Here is a 23,981-nt window from a genome sequence, read left to right on the forward strand (position 1 = left end):
TCTGTTAACCAGACTACAACCATGAATACTGCTTAAACTGTGACACATTGATTGAACCACATATACCATACCTCAAAGGGAGCACTGGTGTCCAGCAGTGTGCTGCTAGGTATCATTCAATGTACCCAGGGTGTGACAAATCGGTGACAATGCTGCTGAGGGAGACCCACAATCCTCTCCAATGTTTTACTTATTTAACAGTGTTTGTAGCACTCCACACCATCGAAAGCTTTAGGGCGCTTTACACAGAACTCATTTGAACTCCATTATACAAAGAACAAGGGACATACTTAGATTTTCAGGATTAAAAAAACGTAGTTGGGCCATTTGGCATAAACAGATGAGCTCATGGGAGTAGGTGGGTTTCAAGTGCTTTCTAAAAGTGAGTAGGGTGGGGGGAGTTCTAATAGTCATAGACAAAGCATTTGTTAATTTGAGCCAGTGGTTTCCAGTATTCAGTACTGGCACTTAATTGTCAACACCGGCACTTGTGACAGTCTGCCACAAGGTGGCGCTGTCTGGCTAATTTTGAGGTTTCCACAACAACAGGCAATTATAGTTTATTATACATTAAAAAGGAATATTACCTGCCGCCCAATCCACTCTTATAGCTTTGGGGGCCTGGAATAGTCCGAATTGTCATACTTGCTGGAGTGTGAGGGTTAGCAGTTGTGTTGTTACTATCATTGGTAGCAGGGCCAGGTCAATATGTGGTACAAGCTGCAGTGGCATCCTGACGAGAGCCCTGGTGCTTATTTTCCACAAATTGCATCACCAGCGTACTCCTATATTCTTGATTTTGAGTGCTAAAAACTTGAGTCAAAGGCATGGTCCAATATAAAGGGAAACAATTGTCATCTATGGCCACAGCAAAAACCTTTTTTTTATTTTTTAGAGGTTTTATACATCTCTGGCTAGACCCAGAGCGCTTTATATGAGTAAGAAGATAGTAACGGTTAAAACGCTGTATTACAGCAGCAAGGCAAAATATATCAACAGCATAGAATACCAACAGAAAACAAAGGAGACGCTGAATGAAATTACACATATAAAATAAACAGATAGATAGTACAAAAGCTATATACATATATGACAAGGCAATTTGAGATCAAGTGCAGGGCGCAAGATTAAGACCCCCAATATTTATTGAGGAGGTGCATTTTGAGGCCTTTCTTAAAGCTGACAGAAAAAAGGTTACATCGCAGGTCTTTGGGGAGGGCATTCCAGATGTCTGAGGTATTTCTAGAGAAGGAGCAGGATTGTGTGGATTTTTATTTAGCTGGGGTGGGACTAGAAGGAAAGTGTTGGTGCTGCTCAAAGGATGTGTGCTGCCAGCTTTGCAGAGTTTATTGGTTAGGTATGGCGGTGTGTTTTGATAGAGGACTTTGTATGCAATGCACGCAGTTTTGCAGGGGATCGGCCTTCGATGGGGAGCCACTTGAGAGTTCTGAAGGCAGGGGAGATGTGGTCAACACTTTTGCAGTCGGTGATGAGCCTGGCTGCAAGGTTGAGCACAGATTTGAGTGGAGCTAGGTGGACCTTGGGGATTCCGGTGAGGATGCCGTTGCCTTAATCAATTCCTGGACAAGTGGCTGGACTACTAATTTGAAGTCATCAGTTGGAATAAAGGGTTTAATTTTCTTGAGATGACAAAGAGTGAGGAGGGCTCCTTTAGCCGAGTTTTTGATGTGGAAATGGAGAGAGTGGGGCTATTGTTGATGGAGATACCAAGAGATTTTACTGAGTTGGACAGGGAGAGTGAGCAGTTGAGGGCATTAAGGTCGGAGATCCAGGATTGAATGGGGAGAGGGTTATTTTTAGGGGAGAAGAGAAATATTTCAATTTTTGGGGGGTTGAGTTTGAAATGATTTAATTGGAACCAGGATTGGATCTTAGTGAGGGTGTTGTTAAGGTATATGATGTCCGCATGGGTTTTGATCTTCTAGTTGATTTGGGTGTCGTCAGCATAAAGGTGGTAGTTGATTCCAGCTTGTTTAAGAATGAGGGTGAGGTGTTCCATAAAGAGGTTACAGAGAGAGGGAGAGAGAATAGATACAAATGCAGGAGGACCTTCATATTTGACGTAGACGTGGGTGGTTGTAGTATGACCTCTGTGGGAAGAGTTGGGAGGTGTGCAGGAGGTAATGATGCATGGTTTGATCAGTGCCGGGGCACACATGGTGCTGCTCAAATGCGTTCTCATATTTAAAGATCGTGTAAGAGATCAAGCTTCAGGTAGCTTTATTTTACATGAAAAGTAGTTGAACATTTACATGTAAGTAGCATTCTCTGGTTTTGCATCGTGGTTGACTAGTGTTGTGTTTGGTGGTTGTGTTCTTGAATGTGCTTGGATGTCACTTAGCAAGGTCTTTTTCTAGTTTCCTTATCTATGTTGGCTGGGAGCCACAAAGTTTGCTGGCTTGGAGTGCGAAAGAATGTCCTCAAATCCTGATTTTGGGGAATCGTGGTACTTTCAGCTGTGGGAAGGTTTTGGGTTGTAGATGTGTTCTAGGATGGTGGATCTGGAATTTTTGGCATAAAAATGTTGGTTTGATTCTATACAAATGCAAAAAAACAAATGATGGACAGAATGCTGAACAATGTCAAACATTCACCCCAGGTCAGAGATATGGGCCTGAATTCATTGTTTCTATGCTCACAACGCCATTCCAGTTAGGACCCAGCCATATGTTTGATTCTAAACAGCACGAATATGTGATGTTATTTCTAATGCTATTACTTCGCATGCTATTACCACGCGGTTATTGATTAGCAATAACCGTTACTACGCAAGTTTTTACTTCGCATACCATTACTTTTAAAGTGTTAATGTATGCTAAGTAAAAACTTGCCTAGTAATAAAAATGGTATACGGAATAACATGTCATATTCTTTTTTTTTTAAAGTGTAAAACACTACACTATAGAAAATACACTACCCCACACCACATCTAAAACACTACATTACACTACCCTACACTACTGACACCACTTCACTACCCTAAACCCTAAATCACTACCCCCTGCACTAACATACACATTCCCCTTCTCCGCTCCCTACACTCATTCACTACCCATCACAACCCCCGACACTACACTAAACACTAAAAAAGTAAACTACACTACACTAACACTAAAACACTATTCTAAACCCTAAAACACTAAACCCAGCATAACCCTGCCCCTAGCCCCAGTCCTGTCCCTACCCCAACCACTACCCTGCACAAACCTCGACACTACCCTAAAACCTACACTACACAACACTAACCCCACAACACTACCCTAAACCCTTAAACTCTACACTACACTAACCCCAAACTCAACCCTAAACCCTAAAACACTACCTCCAGCACGACCCTGCCTCTACCCCCAGTCCTGTCCCTACTCCCAAACACTACCCTTCACGACCCCCTACACTGCACTACACCACACTAACCCCACAACACTACCCTAACCTAAAACACTACCCCCGGCACGACCCTGCCCCTGCCCCTGCCCCCAGTCCTGTCCCTTCACTGAAACACTACCATGGACGACATTCTGACACTACCCTAAACCCTAAAAAACTGCCCTACACTACACTAACCCCACAACACTACCTTCACGACCCCTACACTACCCTACACCCAAATACACTACTCTACGCTACACCTACACAACCGTCCCTACTCCCAAACACCACCCTAAAACAGTACAACCCTACACAAGTACACAACCCTGCATGACCCTGCACTGCCCCTACACGACCCTACACAGCCCCACTTACCTCTTTTCACGCGTGGTTCAATCTTCTGTTGTGGGCTTCCTACGTCCTCAGCAGCAGCAGCAGACCCTGGGAGCAAATGGCAGCTGTGACGACCTCAAAAGGCGGCGCCCACCCCCTACACATGCGTTCTTAGTACGCATGCGATGTAACAGCACTCGTACTAAATGTGACGTATTGTTACATCGCATGCGTATTAACGCATGCGTAGTAATGGTACACGAAGAAATGTCCGCGTACTAATGGATGTTTCCCATACAGCACTCAATTTGATGCGCAAGGTGCTTGAAAGTGATGCGTCGAGACACTGGGAGCCAGAGCAAGGTCACAAGAAGGGGGATGATACGTTCCCAAGGGTACAGGTGTACAAATGGTCAAGCTCCCGAATTTTGGAACCTTTGTACTTTGGAAGAGATTTCTGGTGTCCTAGAGAGAAACTGTTTTTGTATTCATGGTTAGAGAGCATAAATGCTAGCGTCATTTGAAGTCTGTAGGGTGGCCTAGTTTGAAGAAAATAGGTTTTACGATTGCGAATGCGATTGCAAATGTGTTTGTTGATCAATTTTACAGGTGTAGAGAAGGATCTGCATCTATGATGCTCCCTAAGGTGTCTGTGTTTGTTTCTGGTGGCATGTTGTACATGGACTTTGTCTCTTTTCCCCAGGTTTGCATTTCCTTGATACTCTCTCGATGTCACTGTTTGTTTACCAAGTGACATCATAGAATGTTGTAGTGATTGCCTAAGCCTACTGACAGTTGGAGGCAGGCTGAGTGACAAGGAGGTCACTCCTGGTGGGGTCTCTTATTTATCATCATAAGAACTGGACCTGTAACTATCCATGAATAAAGCTACATGAAATATATACCTTGACTCAAGAACATTTCTTTATATACAACATTTCACTTCTAGGTCTGGAGGGCGAGCTCGTATTTGAGCATGGATCATCTTAGAATTGAGGGTTTTCTGGGTCGAGTTCCAGATGGTTAGCGTAGTTCCACTCTTTCAAATCGATCCCGGTTCCAATCCTGGATCTCTGGTTTTCTTGAAATTGGAATATTTTGGGTGTCATCTGCGTAGTTGAAACATGACAGACAAATGGATTGACGGGTGCAGGCAGATGGCTAAGGTATATGTTAAAAAGGAGCAGAGAGATGGCTCTACCCTGAGGGATGTTAGTATCCAAGGGGGAGAGTTTGGATGTGATCATGAGAGTGAGATGATGCAACTCTAGTTGTATAGAAAATAATTGGTCCAATTCCAGGCTTTCCCTTGGATACTCTCATACTCCCGCCTGGTCAGTAGTGTTGTGTGGTGGACTGTGTCTAAAGCGGCAGGGAGGTCTAGAATGGCCAAGGCTGGTGCTCAATCAACATCTGCCTGTGTTCTTAGTTCATCTTTGTAAAACGCAAGAAACACGAACTCCCTCTGGAAGAATAGAAACTGACCGCTGACCGCTGCATATGATGTAATGTTGTGTATTCTATGATTTTCAGCATTTGTATGCAGCCTACATTTTCCATTATTTAAAAAAGTAACTCCCATTTGCAAATGGTCTGTAGTTTGCAGAATTATTTGCACCCAGATCAGGTTTCTGTAGAGGCTGTTTGATAGAAGAGAAGTTACGCTCTTTTGGCATGATACCAGCCACAAGAAGAGTATTTGTAATCATTTGAGATGCTTCTGCGATATACTGGATAGACAGGACTTTCTTGAGAATAACTGGGGGCATGGGTCAGCTGGTGATCCAGATTTTCTCTGTGTGATAAAAGTTCTTCAGGTAATAGAAAGTACTAAGAATGCTTCTCACATCCTATTGATGTCACTGTATTTCATTCTCCACCAGTGACATCATCACAGCTTCTTCCAGCTGTTTGGGCCTGCCCTCGTGGGTTCAGAACAGATGCATGTTGTTCCTTGAAACCTTCGAGCTGTGTGTGGCCCTTTGGCTTTTTCTACGAAATAATTACTATTATTAACAATGCTGCGTCAAGACCTACGCCTGCGTCAAGCAGGCGCAGGCTTTTGACGCAGCATTGGCTTAAAAGTGACTGAGTGAAATCTCATAGATTTCACTCAGCCACTTTTGCGAGGCGCACCTGCCCCGGAACGCCCACCCTGCGCCGGAACGCCCACAAGCGGCGCAGGGCTTTACAACGTGACGCATCTGTCTAGATGCGTCACGTTGTAAATTGTTCGTAGGGATGCGCCACGTTTACGCCGCCTTGCGTGACGCAACAGCGGCGTAAACGTGGCGCAAGGGCCTCATAAATCTGCCCCCCAGCTTTTAGACTAGTAGTGCAGGAGCAGAGGGCAGTGAATCCTCCACACTTCTGTTTGGATACTAAGGGGCAGATTTATGTTTGTAATGCGCCACGTTTGCGTCACGCAACTGCGGCGTAAACGTGGCGCATCCCTACGACCAATTTACAACGTGACACATCTAGGCAGATGCGTCACGTTGTAAAGCCCTGTGCCACATGTGGGCGTTCCGGCACAGGGTGGGCGTTCCGGGGCAGGTGCGCCTCGCAAAAGTGGCTGAGTGAAATCTATAAGATTTCACTCAGTCACTTACAGGCCAATGCTGCGTCAAAACCCTGCGCCTGCTTGAAGCAGGCGTAAGGGTTGAGGCAGCATTGGACAGATAGGGCACCCCCGAGCCTTGCTGAAGCTGCGTCGCGCTTGCGACGCAACTCCAGCAATGCGCCACCTTTACGGCACAGATGCGTCACGCATCTGTGCCGTTTTTGCACCATGGTGCGCCGCATTGTAAATGCGGCGCACCATGGGTGGCGGAGCTGCGTCGCAAAATAACTGGCGCATCCCTGGGGATGCGCCAGTTATCATAAATCTGCCCCAAATTATTTGGTCAGGCACTAACTCACTGACTGACAGTCAATCACTACCTCAGGTATGTGTTCAGTGACTCACTGATTTACCTATTTAATTACTCAGTGATGCATCCGGTCACACTGTAGTATTGCACCGTCTTTAGAAGGAGAGCAGAGAACGCGCAGTCACTGAGAACAAAAGGGCTAGCTTTAAGATCTTTTCAATTAGAGAATGTACGGCTTCTGCATCGGAGGTGGGTGCTGGGAAATGCATGGCTTAGTAACGGTGCTGAAATATGACTGCCTTGTCTTTAGCTTTTAATCAGGTCAGTGTGATCCCACAGCGTGGAAGTGAACGGCTGCAGTTTTAGAGCAAGGCTGGGGGTGCCCAGGCCTGGCAAGAATGCCCCCCGGCCTTGTAGGTACTATGCAGTATCACTTGTGAGAATAGGCACTTGAAATATGGCGTGCTCTCCCCACTGCAAAACGCCGAGACCCTCACAGGGGAACACGATGCTGATACAACAAAAGAGACAAACTATTCAGACAGGCCAACAATTCCCAGCTCAAGATGACCAATCAGGATGGTGTAATTAACATACTTTACAATCCATCAGCTAGGGCAGGGGTCTCCAAACCGGTCCAGAAGGGCCGGATCAATGCCAGATTTTTAAAATACTACATGTATCTCAATGGGGATATCCCAAAAGTCTGGCATGGATCCGGCCCTCCAGGACCGGTTTGGAGACCCCTGAGCTAGGGTGACCATCGTCTGTACATTTCACGGACCGTCTATTATTTGGGTCTCACCGCCGTTGTCCATTAGTGACGTCTGTGCTTCCGGGGATTGCAGCAGGCTCTGCTGTGCCTCCGTCAGAAGCCGCAGAGTTCTGCAGACCTGCTCATTGTCATTCTGCCTGCTATCCGATTGTCCAGCTGTGAATGGGCAGTTACAGCATGTGTGGGTTTTCTTCTGCCCCTGACAGGGCACAACATTCTGCTCTTGTCCTGGGGTTTGTGCAATAGCAACAGGGGCCAAGCTCTTTAGCTTTGGGGGGAGTGGGGGGTGGGTAGCATTTTCAAATATCTTATATACGCTTCAGAGTTCCTTGTGTTCCAGCAACTTGCAGGCAGTAACAAAAATGTCAGTTTTCACTCAGGTGATTAATGTTTCTGTCAACGAGATCTGAGTAATGCTTAGTATCAGTTTTAACTCATAAAGTAGCGCAGAGGGATAATGGACCTCCTGCAAAGCACAGGGTGTAACATGCTAGCCAAATAATTGTTTATTTGTGGATAGCTCAGTGGGTGGGTTACTGCTGCTGTCACAAAGTTCTTTTTGTTGCTTGCAATTGTGTTTTCCCCAAATCTTTCATTATTTTAAGGTTGTTGAATATGAATCATTTGGATAATTATAAATGCTTATTAGTAAAAACAGCCCTAACTAATATGTTGTGTTTTAAATTCTGTATTTCTCCAGACCAGGCACTATTATCATGCAACGGATGACATCGGACACCTAAACCTTGTAGCCCTCATTGGCATAAGTAATATGTCCAAAACACTAGCTTACAGCGCCAAGTAACTGATTTTTTGTGTGTGAGTATACACTAACTTGTTGTCAAAAATAAACATATTCACTCTACTTGTCATTGTAAGCTCGAAAAATAGAGCAGAAGAAAAGCAACCTTTCATTTTTTGTTACTAAACAACTGCTTCAATTTTGCTTTGTGAGGTCATCCGCCTTTCACCTCAGCTGCATGCATCGGAACGCGACTGTAATAACTTATAATAGTCGAGTTCCAAGTCTTTTTATTTTATAATCGGCAACTGGGTAAATCACAAGTCACCGATTATAAAGAAATTAGAGACTGACGTTTATACAGGGATTACAGAATCCTATGTATTAATCCCACTTTATTTGGTTATATGCATGGCACTAAAGTGTGCAGAGGGCAGCGTATTGGCATGATATAAAGCACCTTAATAAATCAATAAGTATAACGGCCAATTACCATTTGGGAGAGTCGCTTGTTAAGTTACTTTACTTAACAATTGAAAGAGGATAGACCATATAACACGTGACCTCATAAATCAGCAGTGGCTGGGGAACACCTCATAAGGCAAGGGTCTTCTCAGAAGTACCTCTTGTACATTCTGGGTCTCAAATGTTCTATTGTTCACACAAAGGAGCACTGCACAAACAACTACAGAGTCCCTGGCAGAGAGTTAGGGATGCCAGGAAGAAAAATCTATTTTGCCGCTCTCCCTTATGTACTGTTTTGCAACTCCTGCAATTTATCCAGGGTTGGATTGGCGCCCTTGCTGATGCATACAACCAATGCATACAACCAATGCCTCAGTCCCATTTTTGTAGATGTATTGTTTTCCTTATGTTTAGTCCTCTGATTAACTAGATTTCCTAGTGACTCAATCCTTTAGCTATACAGATAGGCCACATATGGAGTTATCCAACCTATCTCTTCAAAATATGCCTTTGGTCTTTGCTAGTTTTTTTAGTTTGTGCCTTTGTCAGTCACAGTTTACTAAAATACCCAAGCCTCTTGATTTAAATCAAGGTTTTTAAATAAACAAAGGGCCTGTAACTGGGAGAAGTCAAACTTCAGGCAACGTCACTTCTTGTAGAACAGCGGCATTCGCTAACATGATACTGCTTCTCAAGTGCGCTTGTCTAGAACCAGAAGGCTCATAGCGGTATATGCCTCAGTGATGCTAGCAGTATTTCTTCAGTTTCAATGATCACCTGACTAGATCACATGACCTATCTAACAACAGAGTGGGGCGTTTTTCTAAATGTCTGCTTGTAGTGTTTGTTCCATGTCAATTCACTTTGTGTAGTGATTAAATAGAGGATTATAAACATGCCACCAGTTTAGATTACTAAAAGCACTTTTCAATTAATATTATAATTTAAAAATGAGAAAGGCCAGAATGAATGAACTATGCAGACTCATTGTCCGCAATGCTGATGCCTAACGGACAGAGCTTCCGACTTTGGAGCTGGGGAACCAGGTTCGAGCCTCAGCGCTGGCTCAACATCCCGTGATTCTGGGCAAATCCCTTATCTCCAAGTGCCTACCAAAAAAATTGAATGTATATAAAACCTCAAAATAAAACATGCAGCCTGTTGTGGTTACCTGAAACAAAGGTGATCGACGATAAATGGGATTCCACAACATTCGTGTCTCTATGGCGGCAAGATGACATAGAAGGTGGGTTCAGGACGAGAGGGTGTGGTGGGGGGTCAGAGAGAGTTACAGGGTGCTGCTCAGCCCGTGGTGGATACCAATGAAAGCAGCACACATTGAATCCTGTCCCTAATTGTGGTCTGTTATGGAGCCAAGAGGAGTACAACAACTCAGTCGATTCACTCTGAAACCCAAAAGGTCTTCTCCATTAACCCTACTCAAATCAACTCAATTTCCTCAATGTACTCAATTTCAAATCAAATCAATTTCCTCAATGTACTTCATGCAAAAAAGTAGCCAACCACAGAACAGCAGACCCCAAAGGGCAAAATACATTTATCTACAGCCATGAAGCTCGAACACACAAAACAGATGCTATTTGCAATAAAATATGTGATTATTTAATATTTTAAGTAAATACACATATTGGAATTGGAATTGCATGGACTCGGTGCTTACTGCCCCTGATGAGACCTTGAAGCACTTTACTTGGAGTAGCATGCTGTTCTGGGACCCAAGCTTAGTGGTACATCCTTTGGTATTGTTGGTTATTGGGATTAGTCATGTTGCAAGTGTCTTAAGAAAAAAACATTCCAGTTAGATGTTCTCAATTGTTGGAAGCTATGTTGTTTCTGGAACAGGTTTAGTCCAATAGATAAATAGGCTAGCAGAGGTTAGGTATGGTTAGGTTGCAGAAAAGGATTTTACAGGAGGAGAGGTTGTGATCTATGAAACGAGACGTGAGCCATTTGCGGAATTACAAGATATTAAGTTGGAGAGGCGCAAGAGTGGGAGGAGGCTGCACTCAGAAATAGAAGGCATACAGAGGCTGGAAGGTGCGGACAGAATCACTCTGAAGAAGGAAAGGACAGGAATCAATCTGAGTAGCTCAAGGTCAATTTTTCATGCAGAGCTTTAGGAATATAGTGAGAGAAGGCTTTCAGAGATAGCAAGCCATCAGAGGATATAAGCTATAGAAAAAACAACAATATATATAGTGCTGTGTGTCCGGGGCAGACAGCTTTAACATGCAAGTCGGAGCGTACAGATCATTTAAACATTGGGGGTCCTAGCATGCTATTTGCAAGCCTGGGGCAGCCCTTTTAAACATAGTCTGTGGTATACCAAGCTTGGAACAGGGCGGAACGCTGCACTAGGGGAGGTGCGCGGATACCTGCTTTTGGAAAAGTCTAAATTAATAATTTTCCCTCCATCTTCTGATTTGATTTGATTAGTGCATTTGTACAACGCAGGAATGCTCAGGGGTGCATTGGCGCTAAGACCGGTGGGTCAGGGCAGTAGCTGGAGTAGTGTACCAAATGTGTTAATTGGAAAAGATCCAGGTTTTCAGCTCCTTTCTAAAAGATAGAAGCGTGGGGCTGCTTTTTATGGGGTTCGGGAGTAGGCTCTATGTCTTGACGGTCACTAGCAGGAAGCTTCTTCCGCCTCAGCGTGCCTTCTTGAACCTGGGTGTTTGCAGAAGTTTGGTGTGAGAGGATCTTAGACATCAAGACAGCGCATACCATTTCAAGTGGGTCTACAGAAATTGAGGCCCTGCGCCATGTAGGGCTTTAAATGCGAGGCATTGGGATTTAGACTTAATCCTCTTGTCCACCGGGAGCCAGTGGAGGGCTCTTAAACCGTGAGAGATCTGCTCGAACCTGGGGATATCCAATACTAATCTGGCTGTTGCATTTTGAAGGTGCTGCAGTCTTTGAAGCTACTGAAATTCGACCCCCATGTACAGGGCGTTGCCGTAGTCCAACCTGGACAGGGCTAATGCTGTAACCAGTGTTTTTAGGGCATCAGGTGTGATGAATAGTGATCATTTTTAGAATGAACCAAATGGTTGAAGAGAGGAAGTTGAGCTGACTCTTGAATGTTAGTTTGTCGTCAAAGATAAATCCTATGTTTTTGACCGTAGACACTGGGGCTGGGCAGTCCCCCAGACCGTCGGGCCACCATCTGGGTGAGCAAAAAGATGGTTTAGAGCCCAGCAGCAGGACTTCAGTCTATCCACCGCTCAATTTTCGGCACTTGGACTGCATCCACAGGTTATCTGTGTCATGCAGCAGTTGAAATGGTCAGCTGTCTCCTCCACATTGCTTGATACTGACACCACCAACTGGGTGTCATCAGCATAAGAGACGCCTGAGAACCCAAACTGCCTGATGATTGAAGCCAGAGGGGCCACATATACATTCAAGAGTGTGGGGCTCAAAGACGAGCCCTGTGGCACACCACAAGGAAGTTTAAAAGGCTCGGAGGAAAAGGCTTCAAATTCTACTGAAAAGGTCCTATCGGCAAGAAAAGATGACAATAGTTAGAGTGCGGTATCTCTGATCCCCATCTCCGATAGCCTACTGGCTAATATTTCATGGTTCACAGTGTCGAAGGCCGCCGATAGATCTAACAAAATCAAGGCATGAATGCTTGTTTCACTCACACACTTAAAATGAGTTACTTGGCACTGGCTGAGAGCACCTCACAAATTTGCAGTCAGATTTGTAGCTTGTTGTGCTACCTAATCCGATTTGAGGTTATCCATGGCGCAGAAGAGCAATTGCAGATATGAAAGCTACTTAGCGCTAACATCCCAAGTGTATTTTGTGAGTGAGTGTATATGATGTGGTGGGCGAAATTGGAGGAGTTTCATTTCGTGGAATTCCGCAGAATTACATTAACATTCAACCAGATTTCATATAATTCCACGGAGAAGCATGGTGAGCACCGCAATGTGCAATGCATACCCCCGGTGCCCTTACATAGCTATGTAAGGGCGCCGAGGAGTATCCACTCCAGTGCAGTGCATACCTCTCAGTACCCTTACATACTAATGTAAGGGCAACAAGGGGTATGTGCTGCACTACAGTGCAGCGAGTACCCCTCGGCATCCTTACCTAAGTATTTACAAAAATATTTGGAAACCAGACATTTAACTGTCTTAAACCTCCATTGGGTAGAAGAGAGACAAATGTGATGGGGAAGTGGGAATTTAAGGGAAAATCTGAAGTAGTAAACTAATCATATTTTCGAAATTAGCGCCTACAACTGGACTCAAGATCTTGCTTTGTTTTCGGTTTTGTCCTCCTCATCACAAAAGGTCATCATGCAATCAAGTGGCCTTTTTAATGACCCACCGACGCAGGAAGAAGCATTGCTCTGGCTGGGATGTCAACCATAACTTGTGACCCCTGTGTATGACCCCAGAAATGAGCACTTCCATTTAGAGCTTCTTCTGTTCAGCTACTTCCACTGCTGTTTCCTTAGATCTATAAGTGTCTGCTCCCTGCTGATTTTCTCAGGTGACTGTTGGGTAGAGTTCAAGAACTGTGAGTCTATTGGGAAATGAGCATAAGCAGAAGGGGGCGGGCTGCTGATCTGCCTAGCTCGCCCATTTCCAGGACTGGGTCGAGGCTGGTGTGATATGCATCCATGAATGTATGTATATTAATATTTAATTCAGTTGTATGTTTAGAAGCACATAGAAGGCAAAAAGGACGTCACAGCAACCTACATAGATGAAGATTAAATATAAGTAAAAGCCTAGAATGCGGTCAAAAATATAAGTAACATCTAGAAAACTGAGAGCATTTTCAACATAGATAACATTTTCAACTATGGAGAAAAGAGGGAAATAAAAGGGTGTACGTTATTTAATAAAAGTCTAGGCTGGAAACTTCCAGCGTAAATGTGAAGGACAGCGCATAGGAGAGGGTTGGGTCTAGAGGAGGCATCAAATCACGACTAAGTGGATGGTCCACACACGGTACATGTTGTTGATGCAGGTAAGATGCAGAGGCTTGGAAGAGAGTTACATTGCAAAGAAAAGCTCCCTAACTTCATCAGACACATACAGTGCCTTATTCACCGCTCTGTGTTAAGTGTTTGCCATAATGATTGCACTGGAGAGTGACTTAAGTGGTCAATGTATTTCCATGTTAATTTGGCATCGTCTTCTCCACATAATGGGGCAGATTTACAAGCCCCCTGCACCACCAGAGAGTCACTTTTAGTGACGTACTGGAGGCGCATTTCACTTCTCCATATTTACAAGGAGAGATAAAGCCACCCTGCGTGACTTTTCCTCTCCTTGTAAATATGGCTCCTTCACATGCAGCACTTTGCATGGAAGAGGCGTTCCATGGGTGTTGCTGTGGGTGTTACCACACATAGAACGAGACACATTTCCAGATTTACGCGGAATCGCAAATCTGAAAATACGTGTCAATGCTACGCCGCCACAGGGGCATTCTGCAGCACGCATTGAAAGAGGAAAATGTTTGTAGTGATTGTTTTTGTGCAGGAAGGTGTCCCTTCCTGCACAAAAAACAATCTCCCCATGACGCAGGCATCCTTGCACCATGGCAGCAGTATATGCGCCAGCGCAGGGGAGGGCACAGGAATGCGACATATTGTTGTAAATATGTTGCATTCCTGTGCTTTGGAAGTGCCTCGGCGTGGCGCAGCCAAAGGGCTTGCGTTGCCGCGCTGCAGCACTTCCTTGTAGATCTGCCCGATATGTTTTTGAGTAACAGAAAAAGAATACATAGAATTTAAAGGCATAAAACCAAAAACTCACAATGAAATAATATGATGTGCACTATGCCAGGCAGCAACTTCCTGTTATAAAAATCAGGAAATAAGGGGTCAGGGTCTCTGGATCTCAGATACACTGGACGTCATCAATCGCTTGCTATAGATTTTATACAACTCTTGTCAATTCTCTGCTTAAGTGAGCTATTTCGAGACTTGCGACATTAAATTGGCTTTTTGCAAGTTGTCCACGTGCAATCACCGTCTAATTTGGTTGCAACTTTCTCTCTAATTATCACTGTAACCTACTTTTCAGCGCTGATGCTGTGTAATGTTTTTGTGTCGAATGAGTAATCCTGGAAACAGAGACACATCATTTGGCTACCGATGGCTCACTTCCGCATGGGATGCAAACAATATAGAAGATTCAAGCATAATAAAGGCCTCTTTTTTGCTTTTGGTACTCTGTTAGCTGAAATGAAGTGAAAAAGCAATGAATAATTCAACACAGAGGCACTAAAATTGTGAATCCAACTGAAAGAAATTGATTGATTTCCTAAACAAATAGAAGGTACAAGTAACCCAAGCAGGATGAGTTTCCAAACAGTAGACTTAAAATGAATTTCAAAATAAAGACTTTAAACAGGTTGTGATTTTCTTTTTAACGTCGAAATCTGAAGGAATTTTTAAGTAAACTATATTTAAAAATAATGATAAATGTAGCAATCTAAAACAATTGGAACGCTCCCTCACCTTATAATATTAACAGGTTTTCAATGTGGTGTTTGAGGTCGCAGTTTTGTTTTTTGGTCCCATATATTTTATTAGATTTTAGAATTTTACATTTTTTTGGGTATTGTAAAGATAATGGGCTAGATGTAGGTAGAATAGATTTACCGATTTTTAATTACCGAATTTTACCGATTCAGTAATTAAAAATCGGTAAATCTAAGGGGTGGGTATGTAGGTATTCCAGATGTGCTGGAATACCGAATCGGAAGAATTCGGTATTTACCGATTCGGTAAATACCGAATCGGTAATGCCCATTCATTCCTATGGGCTTTAAAGCCCTTAGGAATGAATGGGCATTACCGATTCGGTATTTACCGAATCGGTAAATACCGAATTTCACAAGGGTGCAGGGGGTGTCACTTTGACACCCTCTGGCACCCCAAAAATAGGCATGTGCGCAATGTGGCACACAGACATGCCCTAAGGGCATGTCTGTCTGTCACATGGCTAGGTGTGCATGCACACATGTGCATGCACACCTGAATTCGATATTTTAACACCCAATTGGATTGGGTGGTAAAATACCGAATTTGTAGGGCCTTTGGGACTCAGAAGAGTCCCACCTACATCTGGGAATTACCGAATCGGTAAAAATACCGATTCGGTATTTTACAGATTCTGTAAATTTACCGATTAGGTAAATTTACAGAATCTGTAGAATCTGGCCTCCTACATCTCAAGATGCCAAATACCGGTCGGAAACGGCCGAATTCGGCCGTTTCCGACCGGTATTTGCCACCTACATCGGGCCCAATGTGTGCTGCTTGGACCCAGTTTAACGATCTTCGGTTACGAACCTCAGAATGGTGGAAGTCTGAGTTGGCTTTGCCAGGCTTCAACCTTGTCACTTGCAAATCACATCCGATGTCAGCAGCGGGTGCTCACTCTGTTGAGGCAGCTTGTAGCGCACAATCCATGCTACAATTGTACCGCGGGTGCTGTCAATATAATGAAAAAGCACTATAAAGAAGCCAGCTTAGTCTGTGCGAAGTATAGGATCTCAGACTGTTTGCTTGAATATGCTTTAAGTTTTTTTGACCAGTTACAGATTAAGGCTTTTATATTAGACTCGAATCTCATGGCCTTGAGTTGGCCTGGACCAGAACTACATCCCACGTATATACAGAAAGAAGGAAAATTAAAGAAAGAAAAAATATGAAATTTAAAAAGGAAGGAAGAAAGAAAGAAAGAGAAAAAAAGAAAGAACAAAAAAAAGAAAGGAAGGAAGAAAGAAAGAAAGAAAAAGAAAGAAAGAAAGAAAGAAAAGTGTGTGTGTGCGCATTGTATGCACATGCTTTTTTCACGTTCACTCTAATTATTCGGCTCTGGAAGTCTAGTATTTTGGCCTCTGCTGTGCCTACCGCCTGCTCAACAGACTCACCACATGAGCTGTGTTCAAAAGGGTAGTCATGTTTTTTTTCCAGGGTGCCAAATGTATCCCAGCAGCAAGTAAACACATAGTATGCAGGAGTGATGGTTGCAGTTCTCCTACAGGCTTATTGTTATTGTCGATTACATGTTGTTACGGTAGCCTCGGCTGCAGGACATATATTTCTGCAGTCGATATAAATCTATTTGATATATAATTTTAGAAATGCTACAACAACTAAATCAGCAGCAATGTCTTTCTTGAGCTGGCAATCCATCAGAAAAGTTGTATGCCAGTGACCAAATAGCCTTTCTAGCAGTTTAAGAGAGTTACAGCTGACCAGCTGGTTCTTGGTATTTCTATGGACACAGAGGTATAGGTGTCCATCCAATTTTCAATAACAGAACTGTACGCTGAAGAGTTCATCCTGCAGGTTTCAGAACTTATTTCAAGGTATTAGGGCCAACTAACCGTTAGCTAGGTTTGCGCTATACAAATGCTGGCTGGCACTGGACCCAGGCTGAAGAACACACCTTTAACAAGACGGGTTTACTGTTTGGATTTCCCAGACGGTAACATCAGGCCCATTGTCCCTCAAGCCGCTAAACCCAAATGCGAGAACAAGGGCCCACTCATGATTCAACTGAGCGGAAATCCGATCAACTCATAATCGGAGCCTTTGTCATTTTAGGTCTCGCCTACGCAGTGCACATGCGCTGCAAAGGAAAAATACCTGCAAAGGAAAAATACCTTTAGCCATCAATGCTTTTTTTCTGCCAAACAATATCAAAAGAAATTCCTTTCTGTGTTATTAGCTTTCAATATGTGGCCAACAGGCCTACACACTAATCTCACTTTAATAGTGTTCAAACTTGACCTTATTGTTGTGACCCAAAGGTCTACACATTGATCTTACTTTACTTTTGACCAAATCTGACTCGGATAATTATATCTGCACAAATACTGGAATTTTTTGTCTCTCAAAAATAGAATATTTTTATTATTCATAAGATTAAAATCACAATCATCACTTTTATAACATCACATTTCCCTCAAGACATATGTTCAAAATTAGTCCTGCTCTAATACATACGATAATTCCTATTCTAATTCAAAACAAATAAAACTATTGTTATGCAATTTAAAATTTATACATTAAAATGCTTTACTTCATAACAGTTAGTTGACGGGAGAGAGGACGTGTCGGCAGCTCAGTGTACGATAAAGACAAGGGAACCTTGTAAGGAACATATTTGTGAACAATTGTATGAGGGATTAAAGCGAAGAAATACCCAATACGAATTAAAATCCAGCCTCTGAACCCCAAAAAGGGATCATACTTACGAGATAAAAAGGTTAAAACCCACGTGAACAACCACGAGAGACCTTGCGCAGATTTTAAAGCTGCAAGATATACGTCAGACACAAGAGAGATCATTCTCCCGATTTAAAAAAAATATAGGTTACCAGATACCTACCCCACCCGCGAAGAGGATTCAGAATTAATCCTTCCTCATTTGTGTGGAATTCTTAAATAAGAAGTCGGATGGCAAAATAATCTAAATTGACGAGCATGATTTTTTATATATATGTCTGTCCTGAAGAAGGTGTTATAACAACATAACACACCGAAACGCGTCGACAAAGGACTCCCTTCAACTAACTGTTATGAAGTAAAGCATTTTAAAGTATAAATTTTAAATTGCATAACAATTGTTTTATTTGATTTGAATTAGAATAGGAATTATCGTATGTATTAGAGCAGGATTAATTTTGAACATATGTCTTGAGGAAATGTGATGTTATAAAAGTGATGATTGTGATTTTAATCTTATGAATAATAAAAATATTCTATTTTTGAGAGACGAAAAATTCCAGTATTTGTGCAGATATAATTATCCGAATCAGATTTGGTCAAAAGTAAAGTAAGATCAATGTGTAGACCTTTGGGTCACAAAAAAAAGGTCAAGTTTGAACACTATTAAAGTGAGATTAGTGTGTTGGCCTGTTGGCCACATATTGAAAGCTAATAACACAGAAAGGAATTTCTTTTGATATTGTTTGATACCCAGTACTTTCTGGTTTTCTGGGAAACTCTCTTCTTTAAAAGACTTTTTCTGCCAAAAACATGCACGCGCTGCATTGCTTTGATTAGCAACGCATGCACGTTTGGCGATTCCCTTGCGGGAGCGAGCTTTAAAACTACCTGCTTGTAATTAACAGATGGTTCATGCTTGATACCGCAAGGGAAACAGGCGCAGGTGCCCTCCTCTCTCCCCTCCCCCTGCTACCTCCTTTCAGCGCAAGGCACACACGCTTGTTTTCTTTCCTGTTGATGTTACTCTATTGGAGCATGTTCAATTTCAGTGCCCGTATTTTATTGTAGTTTATCAGCACAACAAGCGCTTAACAGCCACCACGTTTCAGGTTTCATTATGGCGGCAGTTCGGTGGCTAACTTTTAGATTGCATATTCTAGTTTCCTGCTGCCTCCCGCTAGAGAAGCCAGTGCGTGATTGTACGCAAGCTCTGAAATATGAGAGCTCTTCGGCTCTCCCCCTCCTCTCCTTGCTCTCCCCTGGAAGCCTTTGTGCTGCTCAGAAAGCTCCTCGTTTGGAGAAGGGGTATGGCTCTAACCCCGCTCCAAATATTACAGCTTGTGCAGCAGTTTTTACAGCACCGCAACCAGCAGTACAAGAAACTGAAAAACACATCCACCACAGCGCAGATTTGTGCAGTGTCACACACCAGCAGTGCAAGCTTCCATCATGCGTGCACACAACAGACCCAGGATCGTCTTGGAAGGCAGTGTGACAAAACCCATTATCCCTCCTACTTAAATGCAAGGCTTTAAGTGAGTCACCTCCATCTCTGTCTCAAAACCTGGCAGCATTTAAACACTAATTTCAAAGTGTCCCTATCGGGTGTTGTAATAATATACTTAACTCTTCACAAACAAACACCGAATGGATGAATAATAACTGTGAAAACTATTGTTGGTAGTAGAAACTGTTTTTGACTTATAATTTTAGAACTTGCCTTTTTTCGCCCTTGAACTGTGCCATTTTTTACTTCCATTCGTGGTCCCCTGTGTATGTACTCAGCCGCGGTCGGCAGTAGGAGTTCCTGCAGGGCGGTGACGTGGGGAGGGGGAGTGGCAGTGTTGGCGGTAGTAATGTATGGATTATGGAGTTTAACAGGTAAGTAAACATATAAATAAATAAAATGAATTTCGTTGCACAGGGTGTTTTTGATTCCTTGAAAACCTTTACTCCCTCTATCAGTTTTTCTTCTGATTTTAAAATGTTGTTCTTACATTTTAGCTTTTTTACAAAACTTAGACTTTGTAAATTCTTTATTTCATAAATGTATTTGTGTTTAGCTGGCTGTTGAACCCAATCATTTTCTGTGACAAACGGCTTGAGACTAGAACCAAGGGAGAGCCAGGGATTGTCCACAGAATACTGATTACCTGTCAGTTAGAGTGCTCGTTTGGCCTTATAGGAGCTCAGTCAGAGCAATGCTGCACCCTCCCTAATCTAACACTGCAATTCCCTACAGTTTTCTAATTTTCACTCATGTAAATTCAGTTAGCTTGTGTAAAATACCATCCAGTCGTCTGTAATGAGAGACAATACATTAATGTTTCTGGTGAGATGTGGACCTCAGAACAGGGAAAAAACATTTTTGGACCTCATGAAATGTGGATTTCAAGCAGGAGCGAAAAGCATTAATTACCGACATATGTTGAGGGCTTCAGAAAAGTACACAATAGAGTAATGCTTCTGGTGAGATATTGATTTTAGAATAGACACGATCCAATAATGAGATGAGGAGCTCAGAATAGGACATAACACATTATTGTCTCTCTCACAATGTGGTCTTCATCACAGGACTGAATACATTGATGTTCCAAATGAGATGTCCCCATCAGCGCTGTTCAGAAGGCCACTGACCTGTGCGGAGGCCGCCAGCACTGAACAGAGTGGTCGGTGAGATGTCTTAACAAGAATTTGCAATGCAATAGTTCTCGCATTTGCAAGAGTTTAAGCTACTGGCAATGTAAATGGCAATGCCTTTTTTTGATCTGTTTAGATAATTACCACATAAGTAAAAGGCATTGTCATTTACAAAGCCAATAGCTCAAACTCTTGTAAATGCGAGACCTATTTCATTTAGAAGAAGCAGCTGCCATTGTCCCGGGATGCCTGGAAAGTGAAAGTGCGCATGGCGCGCTGAATGTCACAGGAAAGCATGTCGTGCCTGTAGAAGGAGAAACTCATTAAAGAAAATAGTGCTTACAGACTAAATAAGACATACTGTGTCGCAAACAGAAGTAAAAGGGCCAGTCCTCATGGGAGGTTATAAATGTAGACCAGAGGGTACTAAGGAGAGACTAACAAGCCTATTAGCGAATCAGAAACCAGCCTTTACAAAGGACAATGACACAAGCCAATGAGAAATATGGGTGGAGAGTGGGCGGAACTACAAGTCCATACTCGAATACAGCATGCCTCGCGGAGCAGCACATGCGCTGCCCAGGCTTGACCTAAAAAGCATTGCCACTCTGTTTTTTAATCTATGCTATTTCCAAAGAATATGAACACTGTTGTTTCCTACCTCTTTATTTATTTATTTATTTATTTATTTAGGAGTTTGTAGAGCGCACAGCTACCTCCGACGGAGGTGTCCCGGCGCTAAAGACAGTATCTTGTGAGGTTCAGAGGTAATCAGGAGAGAGGGGAAGGGTTAGATCAGGGAGAAGAGCCAGGTCTTAAGTTTTTTCTGAAACAAAGGCTCAGAAGTAAGGAATCTAAGTTCTGTTGGAAGGTGATTCCATAATCTGGAGGTGGCTACTGCAAAGGCCCTTCCTCCTCTTTGTGCACAGCTAGTTGTTATCTCCCTATAGACTCTCCTCTAAAATGCCTCTCTGTGCTCCCCTCAAGCCCCTTTCCTGTTAGTAATAAAATGTCACTGCCTTCCTTGCCCCCCACTACACACATGATTACTCCAAGATTGATTTACAAAACCAACCTACTGAATCAACCATTCACTGCTCTCCACGTTGCATTCCTCACACAGGGTCACATTCTCAAAAAAAGTCATAAATCAACCCCTACAGATCTGTTTGCAACCCAGCATGAGTGCCGATTTATAAATGTTAGAAATTTACAAAAGTTCAGTACGTACTCCTGGCAATTTGAGACTGTCACATTTGTGAATCCAGTTTTCGCATGAGCACATATACAACACACAAGTATAACTACTTTTTCTATTCGTTTTTCTCCAAAGAGAGAATACTTTGTCCTCATGTAGAAACCCTTTCCCCCACTTCTCCACCAGTGTCGGAGATGTTCCACTTCCCTTCATAACCTGGGAATGATTGCATGCCTGCCCATGTCAGGAGTGCATCTCTGATCTTTTCGAGGACAGTAATTGTTTGGGGAGGAATTTGTGAATACCACATGTGTTACTGTATGTGTGTGTTCTTAGCAAACACAGTAAGATGATTGTCAGAGTGCTGAAACTCACTCCCAACCTCAGATCTGGGTTTAATCCATCATCATTCTTCTGCTCACTAAGCCACAGTCTTGACCCTGCTCCTCCTCAGTCCAGCCCAAACTACGAGGCCAGGTCCTTCCTGGACTGGAAACAAGCATCCTGGGACTGGTTTCTGGATATTACCCCTCATCAGCCAGGCCTGTATGAATCTGGCACCAAAGTGAGCAAGGAATCCATGTCTTGGCATACGCTGGCCACTTCGGGCGAACACAGCAAACACGCAAGATGATGGACGAAGTACTCACCCCCAGTCACAGTTATTTTGGTGTGAGTTGGTTTGTAAGTTGGTCTGTGTGCGTGTGCTGTCTAGACTGCTCACTGCTGTGAAAAGATGTACTCACATGAAAATCTACATAAATCCTTCAATGAGTGCAAAACCAGCCTTTAATAATACCAAAAGTGGTTTGGAACTTCGATAAAAGGTGATTTCAACATGCATGCAAAACTTACTCGAATAACTTTGTGAATGCAGCGGGTATCGATTATCCTCCTGAACTGTTTCCTGGCGGTACCAATTACTGCTTTCCTACTAATTGTCTTCAATGATTAACCACTCAAGACCCACCTCCTACACCAAATGGTCAGTCTTCACATTAGCCTTTACATTCTTAGAAGGGTCCACCCATGTGTGCCTACCAGACAACATAATGTTGGGCCTAAGTAGTCACTGTCTTGTGGTCTCTTGCTGTATGCTCGGTGACCCCAGACCCTGAGCAGTCCTGTATTGATTTATGATCACTAAGTATAAAAATGTCATGCCTAGTTTCATTTAATATCAGCCGACCAACATCTTAAAGCTCATTAAATGTCCAAAAGATCATCCTGCATCTGGTCTTTCTCCATCTGATGAACTCACTCAGTGGCTTAACGCTGTCTTGTAAATAAGGTGAGGGCTTGTAAATAGGCCCCTTAGTGTGAGTGAGCCTCACCCACTGAGTCTCACTCGCAGTAAATTCTGTAGAAATAGGGAACCGGATTGAGAGTGCTAATAGCTGGTGTGTGCAAGATAATAGCTGCTGCACAACTGAATAAGAAACTCTGAGCTGGTTACACGCAAGCATGTGAGCACACAAGTGTGCACATGTGTGGACTGAGTGTGTGAGACAACTGACTAGCTCTGTCTAGTATCTGTACACTGGTAGCTGTTCCCAGAAGGGACCCTTCAGGAATTGGGACCGAACTGGTGTAGGCCTTATAATGTGAGTGTGCATTAATGCTGCAGGTCTGTAGGGTTTTACTAAAAAGGCTTCGTACTCACTGCATTATACCTAATGTGTTAAATCTGTGCCACTGCACAGTGTTGCCATACTTAGACCTGGGGAAATTAGTCAGGTATCAATTTTAAGGCAAACATGTACACTGAGTGCAGATCCACTGTCACGTTTGTAATAACTGTACACCTTATGGCATTTTGAGAATTATCTGAGAATGATCTTATTTCCCTGGCTCAGGCCTATTCAGATCCCAGGCCTTTGTCCCCTGTACTGGTACAAGTTAATTACTCTGCTGGCCAGCAGGAGGATCAGAGGTCTCCCCCACACAATAGAGCCATTTCAAAGTGCATCCCACGAGGTGAGGAAGACATCTGCATGTGCTAATTAACTCTTCACAGTTCACCTGGCCAGGCAGGCCCACAGAGACAAATGAGGAAGGAGAGCCCCCAGTCAAACACAGGAGGGGCTCCTATTTAAACCTTCGGTGGGTGGGAAGGGATGAGGACATTGTGTCAGATGGAGTGGGACTGAGGCTCCCAGGGAAAGTATTTTCAAACACTGCTTGAAGCTGCCACCTTTAAATGCCACAGAATGCTGTGCAGAGGTTTGGGTCAGGGGTGGAGGGGAGTAAAGTGGAGTGATGTTGTGGCCCCCTAGGAATGGGGAGTGGTACCTACCATCCAAAACTGTTCCATCTACTTGGAAACC

General features: G+C 43.3%; 1 protein-coding gene across 1 annotated transcript in view; it reads right to left on the reverse strand.

Moving 5' to 3' along the window:
- The window catches only part of PITPNM3 (PITPNM family member 3), a 1,845,859-nt gene that overhangs the window by 1,794,481 nt on the left and 27,397 nt on the right, over positions 1 to 23,981 (reverse strand). The gene's annotated exons all lie outside the window — the stretch shown is intronic.

This window comes from Lissotriton vulgaris, chromosome 2_1, assembly GCF_964263255.1.
Source record: "Lissotriton vulgaris chromosome 2_1, aLisVul1.2, whole genome shotgun sequence".
In the NCBI taxonomy this organism is placed as follows: Eukaryota; Metazoa; Chordata; class Amphibia; order Caudata; family Salamandridae; genus Lissotriton; species Lissotriton vulgaris.